Raw genomic sequence first — 22,235 nt, forward strand, 5'->3', positions numbered from 1 at the left:
ATTTATTATTCCTGTCCCTTATCAGTGGAAAGCAGGTGCAAGGGAAGCATCCACAGTCCCAGAGGGACTTTCCACTTGGCAAACTTCCCCTGCTCTCACAGCATAATTGACAACCCTTTTGTCTTAGATTTGGTTACTGAAACTACTCAAATACATTTTGGGTGTTTCAGCCACACAAAAGCAGAAAATGCATATGCGTGTGTCCATATGCACATCTCTGGCTGGTCATATATTATATTTACACTTCCTCTGGAAACTTCTAGGCTGAGCATTAGATCTGTACATATATTTGAGATTTTCATTTGGAGTAATCAGCCCACAATGTCAAGAAATTTGTGACTGTCTGAAGTATATGTGGAAGATGATCAGCCCTGCAAGAGGTTTTGGAGCTGTTGAACTGCTTTTACCAGGAAAATCCCCATTAAACCATCAGAAACCTCCCACCCCAAAACTCTGAGAAGAGGCAGGATGAAATATCAGAGGGAAGTAAGAAAGGCTGGCTCTCACAGGGACATTTTCCCAGTGCCTGATGAGATACAGAAACACCTCCCACAACCCTGTACTTTTAACAAAATTCTGCCATAGGGTTCTTCCCAACATCCTTTTCTAAATTATTCCCATTTGTAATTGTTCTTTGCCATCTCATCCAGTGGGAAATATTGACAGCAAAGGGTTCCCTATTATGCAGAAGCTGATGATATTAAAAACTACATGGCACAGTCTTAAACCTTCACAAGCCCTCACTGTCAGATGGATTTTGGTTTCCTATCAACAAATGCAAAGCAGTGCCTTGTCAAATCAATCTTTTTCCTCACTTCCTCTTCTCCCCTATGCAAATTTGGAGAGGAAACCACAGGCTGCAGCTGGCACCAGTTCTTAGCAAGGAAAAGAGAGACTTATGTAAAGTAAACAAATCACTATCAACATCTTTCTCAATAGGTCCTGAAAGTCCTCGAAACCACATCCAGCCCTGCTCCCCAGGAGTGGAGTCCCAGTTTAATTGAAGACAACCCCACAATCAGAATAATCTTTCCTCATCCTCTCATGCCCAATTCCTTCTCCATTTGATTTGGATTTCCTGTGTTTTGCCCCATTTTGTCATGGAGCACAGAGGGCTGTGTTTGAGCCAGACATAAAAACCTTTGTGCATTCCAGCCAGAGGAGATGGATCACTCTTCAGCACAGGGAACTGGATAACCACAGTCTGATTCCATTTAAATACCCATCACATTATCTGAAATGGTCTTTGGTTGGACAGCAGAGGTTCTGCAGCTCGGGCTGGGAGCACAGAGAGCTGCACACCACAGGCAGGAGCGGAGGAACCACCTCTTGTAGAGCTGCAGAACAAAGCGGGGGAAGAAACACCCACCACCTTTGTTGTTATTCCCTGGTAGCCACACAAAAATCCTGTTCTCTAATGAGCAGAATATTCAACCTCAGTAAAGAACAACCTAACCTTCAAATAGCTGCTTCTTGTTCTCCCAGCAGGGAGCCTCCAGGGATTCTGCATTAGAGATAAAGGGGGGGAAATTATGCAGGAGATACAGAAAATTGAAGGAACAGAGACTAAAGACCTAACCTGACAGAAAAAAAAATCCCAAAAATATATGGCAGAGATAACAAAGAGGTTTTGAAAAGGAAAATGAAGTGTTTAGGTGGTAGAGGAGCTTAAGAAAATAGATATTCCTTTTGGGAACATGAGCTTCAGCCTGATAGATAACACACCTTACCCACAGCTCCATTAAAACCACAACTGAGCCTTAGAGGAATAAAGGAAATCAAAATATTTGACGGGAAACCAACAAAGCAACAAATTACAAGGAAACCTTCTTTGTTTTTCAGTCCCTGCTGACTTTCTTTCCAGAGCATCTCCAGAGGAAACTCCTCATCCCATTTTGTCAACCAGATAATTTCAATGCACATCACAAGGCCCTCTGGGCACTCAGCTTTGGGGACCCAGATAATCAAGATAAAGGCCACAGCCACTGGATAGATCTGTAATTGCTGTCATCAGGGAAATAAGGACATTTGGTTCTGGGAGCAGACAGGATCAATTGTGCAGTGGTGAACCCCAGCTGGAAGAAAGGGTTGTTTTTTTCTCCTGAAATCTGCAGAAGGGAGTCACTCTACAGAATGTTACCACAGGAATGAAAAGTAAAAACACCAAGTGTCCTCCACGCCCTAGTGTTAATTTAATGGTGAAAGGCTTAAGAAAACATTACAATATATATGGAAAAAAAGGAACTCTGAAAAAACTCCACTGCAGATTAAGCACCAATGCACAAGAAGAAATGCACTGACAATGCCAGAAACCCCAACATGCCAAAATTAACCACAATGCCAATATTAACCAGCAGTGTAAAAGCTCTGCCAGCATTAATGAGCTATTCCATTCTTGGAAGAGCCCAAATTTAAAGCAGTTTGCAGACCTCATGAAATGCAACCAGCACAACAGTCATGTGAAGTCACCCCCAGAGTTCCTTTCTTGCATGTTCAGATGGCTCCCACCCCATTCCAACATCTGGTGGCACAAGAATATTTCCGTGCCATCAGAAATACACGTGTGTTTATTAAACAAATTTATGATGGCCTGAGTGACTTAATCAACATCATATTATAAATATCACACAAATTCCACAAATTTACCATTCTCCCTGCAGAATAGGGAGGAAATAGGAGCTTTAAAGCGTATCTTGAGCTGTTATGGAGCACAGGCAAAGACCCAGTTTACAGCCCCTATTCTCATTTTGCCCTTCACAGTGTATTTTATTGCCCAAGTGAAACCACAGACTCAGGGAGGGGAGCAGTGCCTGGGAGAGGTTTCAGAAGACCTGAAGAGCCAGTGAAGGGAGGAGCAGAGCCTTGGGATAAACAACAGCTCTATCAATTGAGCTGAGCTTCCCTTCTTCATCCTCCCCCATTAAAACCAGGGGGTGAGGGATTCAGATCCAGCCCATCTGTGGGGCAGGGGGAGGTGGTGGTGCTTACTGACCAATGTAACAATTTTATTTTATTTTTTCCTATTTTTTATTCCATATCCTCTTACCCATGAGAGATGTGTGCTCATCCTGGCAGTCTGGACACCGTGCTGTTCAGGTTATTTACTGCACAGAATTGCTCCCAAGTTTTGGGCTTCATTTCCCTGCTCATTATTGCTGGGCTCCTCAGAAACACCAGGCTGCTGGCAGCACTTTGTTTTGTTGTTAGGAGAAAGAACCACATCATTTATTTTGGAAGAACAAAACATTGTCACAGAGTTTTGTTTGGTGTTTGTTGGCTTTTTTTTTTTTTTTTTGGCCACAATAGCTGCCCAGAAAGCTGTCAGAAGAAACCTTTTGTCTCCTCGTTAATCTGCACCGGGAAATGATGAAGTGATGAACTGGCTGCTAATAAATAGATGAGCATCTGCCTCTCTGCAGCTGAGAAATCCTTCCCAGCAGCATGTGCAGCCTGCTGGGCCTGATTAACACCGCCCCAGTGCTGCAGGTGCCTCACACTGGGATTAATCAGGCACACACAGGGTGAACTCCTGGGCTGCACTGGACAGGGCATTAGCTGACATCAGCTGGGATGCTCTCTGTTGGGTCCCTGCTTCCTAACAGAGCCTCTTCTCTTCTTAACAGCCCGGCTATTAGCAATCAGAAGATGCAGTAATTGTTTAGGGTCCAATCAGCAGGAAATTTCATTAGCTGCATAGATGCAGCCTGTGCTTCTTACAGAGGCCAGGAGGGGAAAAAAAATGCCCAGGTTTATTTAAGGAATATCTTAATGTTCCTCAGACACCTCTGTGAGTGGCCTTTCTAACCATGCTCTGTGATTCACAGACATTAAGATCATTAATTCCTTCCCAAAAAGGCTTCCCATAAATAGATACCACAGGAACTTTGCGTCATTAATTAAAGTTTTTTCCTGAGACGCTGCAAGAGGAGCCTTTGGGCTCCTGATTGCTTCTGTTCAGGAGCAGGGGAGAGGAAAAAAAGGGTTTTAGGTGATGAATACCTGCCAAGGGACATGGCCATGAGCTGTCTGCAAGTGAGCAGAGTGCAGCCAGAAGACCTCGTGTCCTGTAGCTCCCAGAACCTTGGGTGCAGTGCCTCAGTTTCCTTAATTTCTAAAACAGCTAAATATAATTTCCTGCATTCAGAAATTTTGCTCTAATTAAATTTAAGTGGATGTACCTCTCCTGAATTTTTTGTCTCATATTTTTGGTAGAGTATCTGGAAGCATTTACATCTCCTACAAAAACTGGCTCTCTGTAACTACGTAAGACACCCTCCAACAAGTCAAACTCTTCTGCTCTGCCACACCTCTTATTTTTCCATATGCTTTAAAATAAGATTTTCTATGTTTCATCTGCCTAATCCTGTTCTCTGAGCAAGAAGCAGGACTTCAGCAACCCCTTTGAATTTATTAGTTTCATTTAACTCTCCTACTCTGCTCAAGGACTGCTGGGGTCACTTGGAGCTTTTTAACCTCTCCTCCCTTGTTCTAGCCTGGCACTGACAGGTGCCATGGCCAAAATTGCCTTTTCTTCTCCTCAGACTCACCCAGCACCTCCAAAAACCTGCTCTTATTGCAGCTATAAGTGAGATGTCCTCAATTTTATTTGCTCTGTGGCCCAGGAGCTGCAGCTGGATCCATTTTTTGTGTGGTGTGACCCCTCATGGAAGCTCCTGCTCCTTTCTCCAGATCCTTCCTTTAAAGATGCACAGCAAAACCATTCTGGGCAAGGAGCAGCCCAGATTTGGAAGATTTCTTGCCCTTTACCATCCTGACTGCTTGTCACTACGTAGGCTCATTAGTAGATTTCTGCAAAGCTTTTTCAAAGTACATCAAGGCACTTTGTGAGGAGATATGTCATTCTGGACTCTTAAGCTTTTTATTACCTACAAGCTGCTGAAGTAATGAAGTCACACTAGTACCTTACAGGGGTTTAAATCATGAAAATTTAACAAGAGAAGAAAGCAAGCCAATTTGAATTATTAGAATTGCTTTTTCACAGACCAGTTGGAGTCCCCAGCATGTGAAGTCATGCTCAGACTGATTTCAGGATGGAATTCAGCACAGCTAACCAACAAGACTGTCTGGAGGCATCCAGACCTTGGGAGTGGATTGTGTTTCAAAAAAAACCCTTTAAAATAGTAACAAATTAAGTACAGCAAGGCAAATTCTCTATGCAGAACAACTCATTGAAGGCAGAGCCAATTTACAGGAAACAAAATTATGGCTCATTGTGCTCTCCAATTAATGCCTTCGTCCTTTACTCTCCCCAGACTTAGACTAATTATTGTGTCCAACAGGTTGTCAAAAACCCTTCTGATTTCCTGTAGCAATTACTGTGGTATGTTTTAATACCTATTACTCCTGTATATTTTAATAACTCTCTCTTCTGGGAAAATTGGAGGCCTCAGGCTACTTGTGCCCTGACACTTTGCAAGTTCCACATGGGAACAGGACCTGGAACTCAAAGTTTGGGGTTGTATGAGCCTGTCCCTCAATTTGTGTGGCAAAGTGTCTTGGTTTGAACACAGGTGTTTGTTTTGCCCTGAAATGGAAAATGTAATCCCCTCCCTCCAAATTATTATAATTTTGAAATCAAAAGGCTCTCAGGCAGAGATATGGGAATAGGAATAACAGCTCTTTACTAAGAAAATTAAAAATACCAGCACAATAGTAAATAAAACCCAAAAACAATTAAAAAAAAAAACCACACTGACAGAGTCAGAATATGACCTGACCCCCTTCATCCTCATATAAAGGTCACCCAAACACTATTTCATAAAGAAAGAACCAATTGCCAAGTCCAAAAAAAAAATTATTTTTATATATTTTTATAATTATTTTTTGGATTATTTTTTTCCAAACCAGGAATTTCTAGGAAAGATGAACACTGAATGACATTTTCAAATTGTTTTCATAGAAAACAAGATATTCAGACTTAGGAGTGATGCTGATTTGGGGTCAGATGATGTTATTTTATGCCACTTAAGTGTAGCCTTTCCAAATCGTTCTATATAATTTTTTTAATTTTTTTTTTTCTGAGTGCAAGCAGGTCAGCAGACACAAACAGCAGACAAGAGCTGGTGTTGACAGGGACAGAGGGAGCAGTTAAAGACTTTAATTTGTAATGAATAAAAATAAAAACCAGGCATTGATGAGAAAATACATCACTTTTACCGTGTTTTCAGTGCTGCCTTCCTCCCCTGTGCTAATTCCCATGGCACTCAGCCTCCATGTGGGCTTTCCAGGCTCTGTCACCCTGGTGTGATGCTAATGCTGCCCTGGAACAGGGAAAGGTCTCTCTGCAGCTTGTATTGATTGCATCTGCTCTAGAGCCCCTGGAGTTCAGCAGTTCTCGCCCAGTGGGCAGGGAGCTGTTCCAGAGGGGAGCAATAACACACCTGAGCTCCCAGAGGGCTCTGAAAAGTCACCAATCAAAGCAGGGCTGAGTCACATCTTCAGCCAAGAGAAGTGATTTTTGAGCTAAAGCAAAACAAACAAACAAACAAACCCCCCACTTTTATAGCAAAGCCTTTTGGGCAGAAAAATTGCACTTGAGAGCACTTAAAATTCTGCCCAAATTCATCAGAGATCCAAGGAATCCCTCTCCAGCCTGAGCTGCCCAGTTTAAGTAGGTTTGGGGCCCAAAAAGTGGTGTTTTCATGGCAGCATAACTGCTGGGCAGTAACAATCTCACTGTTAAATCCCAGTGGAGTGAAGCAGCTGGGGAAGGTTTCCTCTCCTGCTTTGTCAGTAAAACACCAGTATCTTATTTCAAATAATAGAGGGCTTTAAGACAGATTTCTGCAAAGGAAAGAGCCTGGTTTTATCAGTGTTCAAGGCAACCCTGCAGAGCAACTGCTTGTTAAGGCGTAGCACAAAGAATAAGATGAATTTAAGAAGAATTAAAGTAACACTGCTCACTCAGAAAGTCCAGCACCAAATGCCTTCCTACCTGTGAGTTTCCTTCTCCCAACCCAACTCCCATTCCTCCTTTGCTTTTGCTGCCATTGAAGGCAGTATTATTAATGTGAGGGCTAATGCAGGATGCACTTTGAGCCCAAACTCCCAAAAATAGAGTCTCTCTCTTAGTTCCAGCACTGGCAATGATGGTAAAGGTGAGTTTACCCTGCACAGCAAATAGTCCATAGCAGGGCATTAGAACTTCAAGGATTTGACCCTACAAAAAATAGGAAGAGTATTAATTTTGAAGTTAACATACAAGGAGCAGTCTGCTCACAATAACAAGCATGGCCACACAGAAAATGGCAACACTTACAGGTAATAAAACTCACTATTTGAAAACAGCTGCACAAAGCTGCACTACTTGAACTATTTATTCCAAGTAGTTTTTCCTTCTCTGGAAATAATTTTGCCTCAGATGGCAATGGGTTCTAGCAGATGATGGCATGTCAAGGTTTTGGGGGCTGAGAGAGTCACCAGCCCCTCTCATCAGCCACTGCACCAGGCAGGGCCCCACAGGGGACACCAGGGTGCAAAAGTCTTGGGTTTCACTGTCACCCTGATTTTTTAAGTTTTTCTAAGCCTTCTGATGTTTGCATTCTTGTAACAAACTTTCTCACACACTTTATGTAAATAACTTATTGTTATTGAATTCTTCTATGGAGGAGGAGAAATTTTATTTGTCCAGTGTTATTGGAGAGGTGGCACTGTCACCCTCCAATCCAGTGTCACTTCTGGAAATCTATAAATGTTGGAGTCAGAAATTAAAAGTGCCTTTTTTGCCTTGGGAGAGCTGCATGTCCACATTGTGTTATTTCATGTCCTACAGTGACATTTCACCCCACAGGACAGAGGAGACTCCAGTGGGCACAAGTGCACTGGAAGAAGAGAAGAATGTTCAAGAATTGGGCCCAGAGAAACACCACAAGTGCCATCAGTTTTGGGGAGAGCTCAGAGCCCTGGCTGGGGTGGGAGATGAGCAGAGACAACACGGATGAACCTTGGACGCCCAGCTGAGAGGGTCCCAGGAATTCCCAGCGTGAATCCCAGCACAGCCAGGGTGTCCCTGTTCCCACAGAAACATGGCAGCATATTTGGCAGGCTTGTGGCACTCCCAGCTCCAGCTTGCTGGTCAACACACAGCACTTGTGAGGGAAATTCACCTGGACAATTCACCAAACCGTTTCAGTGATGGCCATGCCCTCCCAGATTCATCTCCCCATTTCCCACAAATAAAATTTTTTCTCGTCACCCCATTTCTCCTGAGTTTACAATGACACTCAGTGGTCAGGAGGATTCCCTGCAGTCTGCTCCAGCATCCAACAGTTAATATTCATTACATATGTCTTCTGGGGGCTTCAGGATCCTGAGAGAAATGATACAGAAAGATCATGGAAGGAAGGCTTAAGAAAAAGGTGGAACCAAACCATAATCTATTTCCAATTTGTGCAGTGACCTGGGAAAAATTTTCCATCAATCCGCATCCAGGCTATAAAAAAAGCAGCTCAGAGGAGGCATAGGCAGCTCTAGATCAAGCTATTAAACAGAGAACATGTAGTCAGAGCAAATCCCACTGCTCCCACAGAGATCAAACCACGAGTGAAGTTAGTTATTATAATGTGAAATTCCTGCTTTGTCTCCTCTTCCACCCCAAGGGTGGGTGAAAAAACCTGCACAGCTCCAAGCTCTGCCTCTGGAGCTTGGTTCTCTTTCCTCCTTGCCACAGCAGAATTTTTACCTGTGCTCCACGTCCTGTAAATCACAGTGTGGTGTAAAACCAGAGGAGGATTAAAAGAAAATTCTCTTGTTTGTGGGCAAATGCGTGGTGAATAATTCAAGTGCATTTCCAAACAGCATTTAATCAGCAGTTTGAAGGATTCCTCCACGTCTCCAGCAGCACAAATCACACTGGGATGATGCCTTGCAGTTTTGACCTAGACACAACAGAGCTTTGCAATGAATTAAGAGTTTGATTTACAACGTTCCCGCTCTGAAAGAAAAAACAAGAAATTAAATATCACACTTCAGCACTGCAAATTATGTATACCCCAGATTCTGTTTCTCAAAATAATTCTCCACCTCCCTAAAGTGTTGAGCTTATTATTTTTCAGGAAACAGTTTGACATCTTTTTTTTTAAATATATCTGGGCAAATGCACAAAGAGCAGGAATTATTCTTTTAAATTATTTTGCAATGTAAAGCACACAATGTGAAATGTATTTATACATTGACAGACTATTAAACCATGTATTTTACTCCTTCTAACAATAATAATTCTGTTCATTCTAGATGGCCCATTTCCCTTTAGAGTACAACAGTAACACACCAGAAAGAAAAAGGGTTTCCACCCTATCTATTTGCAAAGAGAATTCATTACAATCTTACCCAGGGTTCTGGTTTTCTCCTCACCATTGTGCCATAACTCTGTTTTCCATCAACCCAGTGAGACCATCACCAAGATGTACCTTATTATTAAACATTATTACAGCTGCCAAGTCGAGCATTTAAGAGCCAGGAAATGCAAGAATTCACGTTTGGCTCCCAGCATGTTTACATGCAGTAGGATATTAACTTTATAATAAGATCTTCCCCCTAGTTCTCAGTATTTTCTGCTCAGAGCTGCACCCACTGAGCACATTCAGGCTCCCTGAGGGCACCCCTGGCCATGCCCACAGGTGTGCTCATGGTGTCACCCAGGGGGAATATTTGGGAATGCCCATTCCTGCACTATGGCTGCAGGAACATCAGAAAACAGACACCAGAATATCAAACAGAGACTATTTAAAATAAGGAACTGAAAACCACTAGAGAAAGCCATCATTTAAGCAACTTTCCCAGCATCAGCTCAGAAGTCAGTGTAATTTGGGGGGGAACTGGGCTGGCAGAGGGGCTCAGGTGGTGAAGCACCCTGAGGTCACCAGGCAGGGACAGCCCCAGTGCCACCCCCAGTGCCACCCCCAGTGCCACCCAGCCCATGCTGAGAGCTCCAGGACACTCAAACACGCCTAAGGACAGAAGTTTTGGAGCATCCAAGGTTGAGGTTGAAGAAGTCTCATGTCATAGGCAGAATAAACGAGCAGAGTTCATCACTGATGAGCAAATTGCACTGGGCCTTCCTAGTGCTAAAAGGCATTTCATAATTAGCTCCATCTCTTTAAGATGAAGAGCAGCCTAGAAAATAACATCCTTAAGCCATGCCCTTCCTCCTTGTTTACCATTCCAGTGATGGAAGGGTAAATTAAAATGCTCCAGCATAAAGAAGCATAAGAGAAACTGAAGATTTTATCTCCCATGAAACTTTAATCAGATTCACTGAGGAAAAAAAATAAAAAAAATTCTGATTATTAAACTGATATTTAAATTACAATTCAGAAGGACTCCAGCTGCCAAAAAAAAAAAAAAAAAAGATAACTCAGTCTTGCAAAGCCCTGACACATTAACATAAATCCCTGCCAGATTAATCAGCTCAGGAAGCCAGCAAAGTGACCCAAAATGTGACTTTTGCCCAGAGAGCTCAGCTCCCCTTGTAAGACTCCTGCAGGATTGACACCAGTGAGGAACTCAGCCTGTGACACAGACTCAGGGCTGGAATGCAGTGCACTGCCCCAGAGACACAGGGCACACCAGCCAGGAAGGTCACTTTATTTACAGGGCAAGTGTGAGCATTTAATTTCACACCCAGAGCATCCTAAGCAGGTAATTACAGGCCACCTGCCAGCTCATTATTTCTGCCCTTCCCCTTCCTCAATCCTGCAGCTGCTCCATGGCAGTGATCACACTCTGATTTTATTCAAACCTTCAATAAACACCCAGTTAACCACGAAGTCTATCTCACAAGTAATAGCTGTTGTTAATATTAATGGCAACTCCATTTGCATGTTGCTGGGGAAATTATTTACTTCCTGAGGCCTGGGGGGCTGTTGGGAAGCAAATGAAGGTCAGGCAGAGATTAAACTTGCTCCAGGTCTTGCTTAGCTTGGGTAGCCCAACAAATGTCTGGCTCTAGTGCAGGCATTCCACAATGAACCCAACACCCAAAAAGTTTCAGAAAAAGAGAAGAAGGAATTCTCCTAAATGTCCTCACACCTTCCCCCACCAGCCCTGATAAACAACAGAGTTTATGGAGTGCCCAGCCTTTTTATCCAAAGGCTGGGCACTCCATAAACCAGGATGTGGGGGGAAATCCTCTCCTTTCCAGCATCTTTCAGAGGTCACGTTCATGCCCTGAAAATATATCAATTTAATCCTCTCCCTTCTGAATTCTTTTTGAAAACTGGACCTTGGGATTTTGATACCATCTGAATAAAAATGAAGGAGAAGTAGAAAATAGAGATCATCAAAATAGGATCTCCAGGTGCTGCAGAGGTAAGAAAGACAAGTTGTGTAGCAGGATAATAAAAAGGATTTATTCCTGGCTTTTAACTGTAGGAAACAAAGCATTTCACAATGGTGAAACATTATAAATAATAAACAATATAAACATTATAATGAAATAGAGTAGTTATATTGTTTATTATTTATAATAATATTATATCATTCTATATAATCTATAACATTATATAATACAATATATGCTATAGTATAGTATAATAGAAATATAATTATTCATATTATTTATAATTCTATTCACTTATATATAAGAAACAATATAAACATTATAATGAAATATAATATTTATACTGATTATTATTTATAATTATATATTATATATTATATATATGATGTTCTATTATAACGTAATAATTCAAAATATAATTATTTGTATTATTTATAATTATAAATAAGAAATAATATAACAACCTCCTGGGTGATTATTTCACTGGGGCTGGGAGGACATCTGGATGCTGGAGATGTGGTTCAGGCTGACCCAAATTCAGCCAGCTGCCACAAACCTTCCCCAGCTCACCTTCCCCAAATCACTGGCAGCATCCCCATGATTAACCAGGCCCTATCACACAAGCTTTATGCCAATTTTTTTTTTTACAATTTGCAGAAAAATCCTGAGTGGAATTGCAGGAATTCGAGGCTACAAATATAATTTGAGTTAAGGCTCAGTGGGAAGCTAACCCTGGATGCAGCTTTATGGCCAAAACAGCAACTTTTGCTGTGGAGCAACCACTGAGCCCAGAAAGACTTAAAATACAGCTAAGCTTCCTCCAAACCTGTAAAATAAATAAGTAACAGATTTTCTAGGCTGAGGCATCTCCTGATGTCAGCCTGGGGGGATTTTATTTCCACGAGTTAAGCCATAAGAAGACATGCTTATGTAACAGAAGAGTTTACAGGGCACCAAAGAGCTCCAGGCACTGCTTTAATGCCTCATAGACTTCCAGGCTTTGGGGCAGCAGTATTTACACTCCCCCCTCCAAGGTTTCCTGGGATTTTAGCATAACACCATTGCATCTGATTTTTTTTTTAAAAAATCAAAATCTAATTTCCTGCCGTGCTGGCATGCAACTTCATTGCCTTGTCCAAATTAAAAAGAAATCAAGTGTCATGCTCCTGTTCACTGCCTTTGTCATCTGCATGAAGCTCCTTTTGTTAAATAAGGGCTGAAAACAACAGCAGGAAGCAAACCCAGACCTGCTGCAGGGCAAAGCACGGGATGTGCCCTCCCCAGCCTGTGGGCTCTGTCATTTCAGAGATTCAGACAAGCAGAAAGCACAAGGCAGAACCTGCAGCTCCTCCTGGGCAAACTGCTCCTGGCTGCTGCTCCCAGGGCGTCTCCCAAAACCAGCTCACAAAGTCTTTTTGTTCTTAGGATGGGCTGAATTTGGAAACAATGTGCTTTCAAGTGATGTTTCGGTTATGAAATGTGCCCTGGTCAAAGTGGATTATGTAATAAGGGATTCTGTAGCTGCACAACTGGCCAAGAACCACAGTTGGATTGAACATTTTGGGTATTTGGTCTCTGTAATGGCTCAGTCTTTGACCTCTCTCCAGCCGCTTTTCTCTCTGCATCCCACAGCTCTCATGCTCTACAGAGATGACCCCAAAATAACAGAGATCTGGAGCCTTTTTCTTGAGCATCCCCCAGCCAGGGATGAGCAGGAGGCCCCTGCTGTCACCTGCCCAGGATCAGGCTCAGCAAAGCCCCCGTGGCACCAAGCCCAGCCCAGCTCCCTTTGTAAACCCACATCAATCATTTGGGGAAGGATCTCCGAGGGCCAAATGTCACCATGAAAAATCATTTGGTATTCACCCAAAACCAAAACAAATTGGTCTCGCTCAAGCCAGGACACCTCACCCTTGAATTCCCTCCAGGCAAGATCAGCGGCAGATAAAACAGTGTCAGGGTTTATAAATGTCACAGAACAGGCCCAAAATTGCCTCTGCCCTCACTGATGAGGAGGGAGGAGAGGCTGCTGTGCTCATCTGCCCTGGCCTCCCGTGTTACACAGGGATTTACCCACCAGGATTTACTGCAGGTGGAGGCTGTCAGGAATCTTTGTGACTCCAAAAATCCCTTTTTTCCAAGCTGCTTTCCCTTGGAAATGTTTGTTTCATTCATACCAGCTCAGAATTCTTTTTGCATGCCCCTGGAGAGTTTCAAAATCCAGCATTTAATGCTGATGGGAGAGAGGAGAAAGAGTCGGGATTTTTAATCATGTCTTGGCTAAAGGGCACAAAAAATGAGCTACGAAAACACCCGTGGCTTTGGGATATTCCCTGCAGCTGGAGGTTAGAGGGCTGTCATTGGGGTGGTGCAGCTGATAAGGAATCCTGCAATATGTCTGGGAAAGCAGGAATAGATCAGGAACGAGTCAGGGTGGATCTCCATGATGAGATGGGATAATCCATGGGCAGACACTGGAGAAGAACCAAGGAAGGAAAAAACTAAACAAGAAAACAAAACAAACAAAAAAAACCCCAAAAAACAAACAAACAAAAAAACCCCAACCCCAAACAGGTTCTTAATAAATAAATAATAAATATGATTCCGTATTAGGGAACCAACATTTGGAATAGCAAATAGCAATGTTTCCTACCCACTGTTTCCAGGTATGAAAACAGCCTTGTTTGGCAGATTTTGCCCACTGATATCTAAGGAATTCTAGGTAAGCATATTTTGCATTTTGTTTTGGCAATTTCTAGGAGCCATGCCTAGATCTGAAGACCAGAAGTGAGCTGAGCAAAGAGGAATGGGCAGGAACTGTTGGCCAGAAGCTGCACCTGGACATGAGGAAGAAGTTCTGCCCTGTGCAGTGACCAAGCCCTGATCAGATTGCCCAGAGAGGCCGTGGGGAGGTGGCACCAGGTGACCCCAGGGGTCCCTTCCAGCCTTACCCATCCTGTCAAATCCTCCCTGTGAAATCCTTCCTGATGCTCTTCAGGTTTTCTCTGCCCACCTGCAATCCCTCTCCAGGTTTCTCTTCCTGGCACTGGCACCAAATTAGCAGGAGTGGGATGGATTAAGGTTTCCCTTCCCCAAAAACTGTAAATTAAAGCCCTCTTGTTATGTCAAAAATAAAAGTGTGTGTTTTGAAATGAAAACCACAATGAAATTGTGCAGGGTATTTTTTTTGAAGAGTCAGAAACCAACCAAAATTACCTTTCTAATAAATGGACGTGACTCATCCAGGCATCCTTGTAGAAGTGCTGGATTTCTTTCCAGTAATTTAATAGCTGAAAGAGTTCCTCATGAAAACAACGAGCCACCACCATTAATATTCACGCTGAGAGGTTTTACAAAATCTACTTGCATTTGACATTTCTGCCAGCTCCAAACAGAGAGCACACATTCCATGGGACTGTTTGTTCCTGGAGAATGCAGCCCCAGCTCAACTCCATATATCAGTTTGTCTAGAACAAACATTTTGTACTTACAAACAGAGTCTTAATTGACTAAATGAAAAAAGCAGAACATTTGCTCCACATAACTAATGGGGATGTACTTCCTTTGTCTCCTGCCACACTAAAGATATACATTAGGACAAGAAAAAGAAATACTTGAGCATATCAATAAATCCCATGTGCCAGAACTCGTGGTTACAGTTTTCATTAAAATAATGTAAAGAAATAAAATATAAAATCTTTATTTTTATTTATTTATTACAAAATTCATGTTATTTATTATTCTAAAATGTATATTATTATTTATGATAAAATTATTATTTAATTACAGTTTCCATTTAAATAATATAAATAAATAAAATTTAAAATTTTTGTATTGTTTATTTAATATAAAATTTATATTATTATTCATTATAAGATTTATATTATTATTCATTATAAAATTATTCTTATTTAATTATTATAAAATTTTTATTATTTTTAAGTAAGGGTTTTTTAGTTTATTTAGGGAGAGAAGATTTTTTTGTTTCTGTTATGGAGATTTTTTAATAAGAAAAAATAGGGGGTTTTGTGATTTTTTTATGACTTGTAGTTGTTTGGGGAAATTTGTAATTGTGAAGTTTTTTATTTTTTATAATTTTTTTACAGTTGTGTGTATGGGTTATGTTAATTTATGGGGTATAGTTTTAAAGATGAGTTGTTTAAAGGTAAACGTTTTTATTATTTATTTTTTAAATTATTTTTATATTTGGCAATAGAGAGGGTTTTTTGTGTTTAATTTTTTAATAGATTACAGTTATTTCAATATTTGTTTATTTTAGTAGGGAGATTTTTTTTTACAACTACAATTTTCATTTCTTTTCATGCAGGTCCTGATGAAAACTGACATTTTTCTGGTGTGAAGAGCAGAATCCATGTCCAGGCAGACACGTGCTGGGAATGAGAGCTCTGTCACCTGGCTGGTGGCATCTCCAAACTGAGGGATAATTTAATGCAAATTCCTTAACTCCTTTACATTTTTGTCATGCAAACCACAGCATGAAGCACATTTCTGTATTAATGCTCCAAATCTCTTTAATGCCCTAGGCGAGTCTATGAAAATTTTCTTTAATTCAAAATTTTTCAGAGACTGTGAATGAGTTTCCAATGATGAGGGAGAAATAATTTCTTTTCTCACCATACCAGAATCCATAAGTAGCTCCTATTTACTCACATCTCCCAGCAGAGGTCAAGGATGTTTGAATTAGGTTTTTTGAGGAATTAACAAAAGATAGGAAACACCATTAGCAAGCAGCAAAATTTAATTAAAGTTCAACAACTTGGAAATTAATTTTAGATTTCCCATACAAACGTGCTCATTCCCAAAGATGCCATCCTCAGGCCTGACCTGGCTTTACACCAGAATCATTAAGGGTGGAAGTATTTAGATTGTATTTAAAAGTATTTAAAAGTGAAAATCAGTGCTGGAGGGGAGCCCCAGGCAGTCAGGAACAGGAACCTGCTCACAACAGGGTGTGACAATGGGACACCTCATCCTGCAGGATAATCACACAGGGACAACTCATGTGACTGAGAGGTCCCTCAATTTTAGTTTAAAATTATTCCGTGCAAAAAGAAAGAGTTTTTCCACAGTCCAAGTTAAATAATTTGGTTTTTTCCAAACAAAAAACCACATTAAAGTTGGGCTGCCCTGCACGGGCGTGTTTCTGTCCTTTGCCTGGCACTCCCAGCGGGCTGGGACTGCTCCAGAAGAGCTCCCCAGCACAGCCATGCAGGTTTTCTCCATCCCCACCTGCTTTTTGCCTGTCCCGAGCTCTGCAGGACACCAGTGAGATGGGAAGAAATTCCCAGAGCTCCCCAAGCCCCGGGGCAGCTCCCAGAGGAGCCAGAGCAGCACTCGAGTGTCCTTGGGACAGCTGGAGATGGTTTAGCAGAACCTCCCTGGAACCTTTTCTCTCCTCCCTCACGCCTTGTTTTTGTCCCTGCCACAGCCCCAATTCCCAGATTAATTAATTATGCCAGACTGACACAGAACCCTCTTTTCCTCGTCCCACTTTTTCATACACACACATGAAGCCCTCTCTGCCATGTCAAGCATTCACACCATTAATTAACCCACTCAAGTTCATCCTCCAAGAGCCCATTCCTGTGCTGATGTTGAAGCACCAGAGCTGCCAAACCCCCAGAGGACCAAAATTTAGAGAGTCCAAAATTTAGCAGTTATTTTGGCAGGGTGTAGAGCCCCATGTGATGTATCCAGCAAAAGCTCCAGCAGCTTTTTCTGATCTTTCTGGAGTGGAACAGGAGGTGTTTTTCTTAAGTGCAAAGCATTTAATGTTGCAGCAGCAGCTAAACTCATTAAGCCAGCCCAGACAATGATCACATCATTACCATAATTCCATTTAAAGCACTTGCCTCTGTTAAGAGGACCCACACAGCACAATCATTAGAACGTTTTGCTGGCAGTTAGCATCCTTGTTTGTTCAGGGAGTGAGAAGTGGATTGAAACATCCTCATTTCTCTTTGATTAAGAGCTCAATTAGGAAATAAAAGATGTATTGATGTCCCCACAGTATTCCAATTTCCCAATTTTTCCACTGAAGACCACAGAAATGTCACTGGACTTCAAAAGAGGAGCAAATGGAGCTCCTTGCTTGTGAGTCAGCACCAATATAAACTTCACTAATCACTTCTGTCCTGTTTAGAATAAAATTCACATTTCTTGTGACCAAAGGGTGTTTTGCAAAGGCAATAAGAGAATACTCAAATGTTTTTCATAGAAATGCAAATGCAGCACCTGAGAATGCCACATCTCACAAGCCTGCAGGAAGGCACAATGTTCCCAAAGCAGCAGCACGGAGAGGAAATGGATTGTGAAAATCCCATTACTGAGCCCCGAGCAGAGGGGCAGGAACCACCCCCGACTGCTGCTGCCCACCCAGCACCTGCAGGGAAGAAATTGCTGTGAAGGTGATGACAGACAGACCTTTTGGGACAGTCTGACAGCAGGGTAAAGCCACCCAGATGTGAAAATGCCTCTCAGAGAGAGAACAGGCTGCTGCTCAGACATCCAGCACCAGCTGGAATGAACCTCACCTTCATTTCTGAGCTAAAAAGAGACAAAGTAGTTCTTTTATCCAGGAAGAACTGTGTGCTCTCATGGTGAAGGATACAGATAACTCCATGTCAGTGGGAAAGTGGCTTTCCACAAAGCCCTGCCTTGCCCAGCCTTTTGGTGTTTCCTGGAATTCATCCAGTGAAACCACAAGGCAGCAGGTTTTAAACAAAAAAAAGTGGAAATATTTCCTACCCAGACCTGTAAAATTAAATTGGGGAATTGGCCAAAAGCCAGTGAGGAGCCAACACTGCCCAAACCCACATCTGCCCCCTCTGATATTTGAGGTGATTTTTCACTCTTGATGGCTCCAAGAGCAGAATCAGCTTGCTCTGATTTCCTCAAGATCCTACAGCAGCAAATCCAGAAAAAACAACATGAACTTTATGAATAAAAGATCTCTGAATTTTCAATCTTCTTGATTGATTTCACACTAGTGACTTTTTCTTTCCACTCATACAAGAGTCAGAGCAAGAATTGAAGGCTACAGGTGGAGATAACCCAGCTCAACTCAGCTCTCATCAGTGACAGAGGAAAAGCTGGCACTGTCCTGTGAACCTCTGTAGTGCAGATCCTCAGAGCTGTAGCAAAGCACGTGGGCAAATGGTTTGGAGTGTCACCAGGAGCTGGAGCAAGTCTTCACCACATGTACAAGGTTACTTTTCTCTGATTTCAAACTCAGGAGCAGGCTGACACAGGAGAGCCAAAAAATGGCATGGGAAGAGATGCAATTATTGTGCTGGCCAGGCACTGGGAGAAGTGTCCTAAAATCAACAGCAAAAAACTATACAAAAAATTTTAAAATTATCCACACTGTTAGAGGAAAGAAGTATTACAAATGTTGTCAAAAGTTATAAATCACAGAGTGGTTTGGGTTGGAGGGGACACCTTTCACTGGACCACCCCATCCAACCTGAATTTGAGCATTTCCAGGAATGGGGTTTTTATTTTGCACTGGACTTGCAGCTCCTGGGTCAGGGTTCTCCTTCCTCCACACCAGAGAATCCAAAGGTGAACAAGTCTCTATTTTTGTGCCTTCTGCTGCAGCAAATTCCTCCTGCAGCTCTCCCACAGCTGGGGGAATCTGTAACACCTCCAGCCTTTGCAGATACCTGCAAAAGTACTGAAATCCTGGACTCACACCTTTCCCCCTCCACAGATCCTTTAATTGGTCCCATAATGAGATCCTATAACAGATCCTATAATCCTCAACTGCTGTTTGTATTTACAAACCTTGAATTTCTGAAATCTCTGTTTGCTTTAGCTGAATTTGGCCAAGGCACTCAAAATGAACCAGGGGAACTGTCACAAAGGCTGATATGTGCAGAGCAAATGAACATAAGGAGTTAATTTTCTTATGAGAAAAGACTAAAATGGATCATTTTTTTCTGGCCATTGTGAGAATGCCTTATTTCAAGGAGGAGATTCACAATTAATGGTCAGAACACTTTGATATTGTACATTCTGGTTCTTTTTCTTCTGGGTTGCAAGCCTGGATAGCTTCAGCCAGAGAAAGTGAAAATTGTGGCAACAAGTCTTCTGTCCTGGGTGTGCTGCTTCCTGCCCATGCCAGCAGCTGGGAGCATCTGCTGCCAGAGGAAATTCTTTTGTAATTTCTTCTTTATTTATTTTAAATTTTTCTCTTTTTTTTTTTTTTTTTATGAATCAGAATCTCTGAGCTCCTTCCAGAACACACAAATTTCTCTTTTGCAACACTTCTCACTGGAAAATCTTTCCCCTCCATCCCTCATCCCTTCATTCCAGCTGTAAATTTAAGTTTGTATTTAGTCATAGTGGAACTGTCAGCAACAATAAATTACAGGCTGTGCTGGATCATCTGCAAACTTAAAAGAACAAAAAAAAAAAAAAAAAAAAAAAAATTGTTGATACCTCTCCACACCCTCTAGTAGATATTTTTATACTAAAAATTACCCTGAAAGCAGCTCAGGCACCAGGGAAACGTGGGAGTTTGCTGCCTCATTATGATTAAATGAACATTTACACAGCAACCATGATATGCATCAATGTCAGCAGCAACAGGGGGAGTTAAGGGGAATCACGACTTGCTGGAAAAAAAAAAAGTTATCTTGGATGAGGAATTTGCGAAGTTCAGGGCATTTTACAGGAGCATTCCTCTCGGGTTCCCTGCTTCCAGGATGACCCCAAGAGTCTCTTTTTCCCATCCTGTTTAAATTCCAAGCACAGCAAACACACAGTTGCACACAGATGGAAAGATCAGGGAATTTAAAAAGAAAAAAAATTAAGTAAATTTATGATCATGACACTCTCAGCTGCATCAGTGGTGGTGACCAGGTTGGGTACCAGCTCTTCTGTCTGTGTGCAACAATAGTGGAGACTCTCTCCAAAATAATTAACATGGGCTTCTATCCACAAAAAATGCCACTGTGTCTCTCAAAAAAATCCTAAGAACCTATAACCTCCATTAGGATCACAGCAACTGCCACGCTCCCTTGCTGGCAGGGAAAATCACAATCACTGGTAATATTTTGCTTCTGAAACACAGCTTCAATTGTCACCACAGTTTGAGTCACCAGCCCAGAGTATCAGCCTGTAGTTGGCAATTTCAATTTCCTGCTGGTGCAAACACGTGGCCCTGATCCAAGCCCACAACTTGTCTACCAACACGTGAAGTGGCATAATAAACTTACATTTCAATTAAATAAATTGTTCAGATTCTCTGCTTTCAAGAACAAGGTGATAACCCTCAGTGAAGCTCTTTGTTTTGAAAGGTAAAATCCCAGAGGGTGATGTTACAAATTGCATTTTATTGCTCTCTTTTTACAGTATATGTCAGGTAGAACATCTGGCTTGAGATCTACCTTCAGTTTTGGCAGAATCCTCATGGGCTGCAGCTACAAATGGGTTTGCATGAAGCTTTTTGTACCACCCAGGAGCTGGAAGTGTGTAGCCAGCCCCCCAAGGAAAGCTTTCTGCTCTGCTAAAGCAGATTTTTTTTCCCTAGTGGTGCTGCTAGGAGGCTTTCCTTGCTTTTAACATTTCAGGATGGAAACAAGGTGTGCACAAAAGAGGCTCTTAGGTGCTGGCTCTGTGCATCACACAATACCTGGCAGTCCTTCATTGTGGTGACAAAAATTGCACAGTGAGGCAGGAAAGGCAAGGCAAAGACAAGAAAAACCTGTTTTCCCTAAGCCTTGTTTCCTGCAAAATAAAGAATGCCACTGCAGGAGAAGAATGAGAATACTCGTGCTCATGTCCCACAAGGCAGCACTTCTCACACTGCCACGAGCTCCTCTGTGCTTGCAAACATCACTCCAGCAGCCCACAAAGCATAAAAAAAGCATCGGTTAATGTTCCTCCTAATGATCTGTACAAATCTGGAAAGGCCTGGAAGGCTGAGCTTTGTAATCAGAATATACTCTGGAGAGCCAGGAGCAAAGGAGGCAGGAGAGGATTACCCCTTCAAACACCAAGAAAATGAAGATGTTCTTCCCCCTCTCTGCTGTCCCCTGGAGGTCTCTCCTTAGAATTTGAGCAGTTAAAGAGGTAAATATTTTGTCCTCAAAGGAGGTTGAGGTGATATTTAATCAGGAAAAGACTTCACGTTGATTCTACAGATTGATTTTGAAAAGTTAAAATCCATTCCACTGAAGACCTGTCTGCAGAGCAATTAGAGCCACTTCCCTCCTCAGTTAAGGCTGCCAGAGAGCAGCAATGGTGCCTGAGGAGCACCACTGTTCTGAGGACAATGCTTTTTGACCTGTAGTGAACAATTATTCCATAATCAGCTGCACTGTGTTCGTTAATTCACCTGTTCTGCTGTTTGAAAATGCAGCAAGCACAGCATTTGGCAAGCAAGTGGCATTGCATGTGCTGCCACCAAATCAGCTTCAGAACCATTTCCTCACCACCAAATCAGCTTCAGAACCATTTCCTAACCACCAAATCAGCTTTAAAACCATTGTCTAACAGCCAGGGAGGGTGGTACAAGCAGCAGCAGCATTTTTCTTCCAGCTCTGATGCCTTTGTGGCACCTGCAGCCCAAGCTCAGCCCTCCCTTGTTCCTAGAACAAGACTTTAACAAGGACAAGGCAGATGTGTTCTTAAATACACCTTGACTAATATTAAAATTAAATCTTGGAGTCCAAAAGTGAGAGAAAAATCAGCCATATTTCCTTAATTTGCCAGCCAGGCAATCAGGCACAATGCTTGTTGGTACACAGCAAATCAATAGGTGCAGTTCAGCACAGCCCTTGAGCTATGGTCACTCTTTCCAAGGCACAGCCACACCAATTTCTACATGATGATGATTCTGCCATTCACTCATCCCACCTGAGAGCAGCTGGAACTCTTGATACCTCTCCCAGAAATGACTGCACTCACA

General features: G+C 42.1%; 1 long non-coding RNA gene across 1 annotated transcript; it reads left to right on the top strand.

Moving 5' to 3' along the window:
* The first annotated feature begins 11,150 nt into the window (after positions 1 to 11,150).
* Positions 11,151 to 14,420, top strand: LOC135284111 (uncharacterized). Its single transcript, XR_010349616.1, has 2 exons — positions 11,151 to 11,328; positions 14,059 to 14,420. It is a non-coding gene; the product is annotated as an uncharacterized LOC135284111 (long non-coding RNA).
* The last annotated feature ends 7,815 nt before the right edge of the window (positions 14,421 to 22,235 follow it).

Source organism: Passer domesticus, chromosome 20 (assembly GCF_036417665.1).
Source record: "Passer domesticus isolate bPasDom1 chromosome 20, bPasDom1.hap1, whole genome shotgun sequence".
NCBI lineage: Eukaryota > Metazoa > Chordata > Aves > Passeriformes > Passeridae > Passer > Passer domesticus.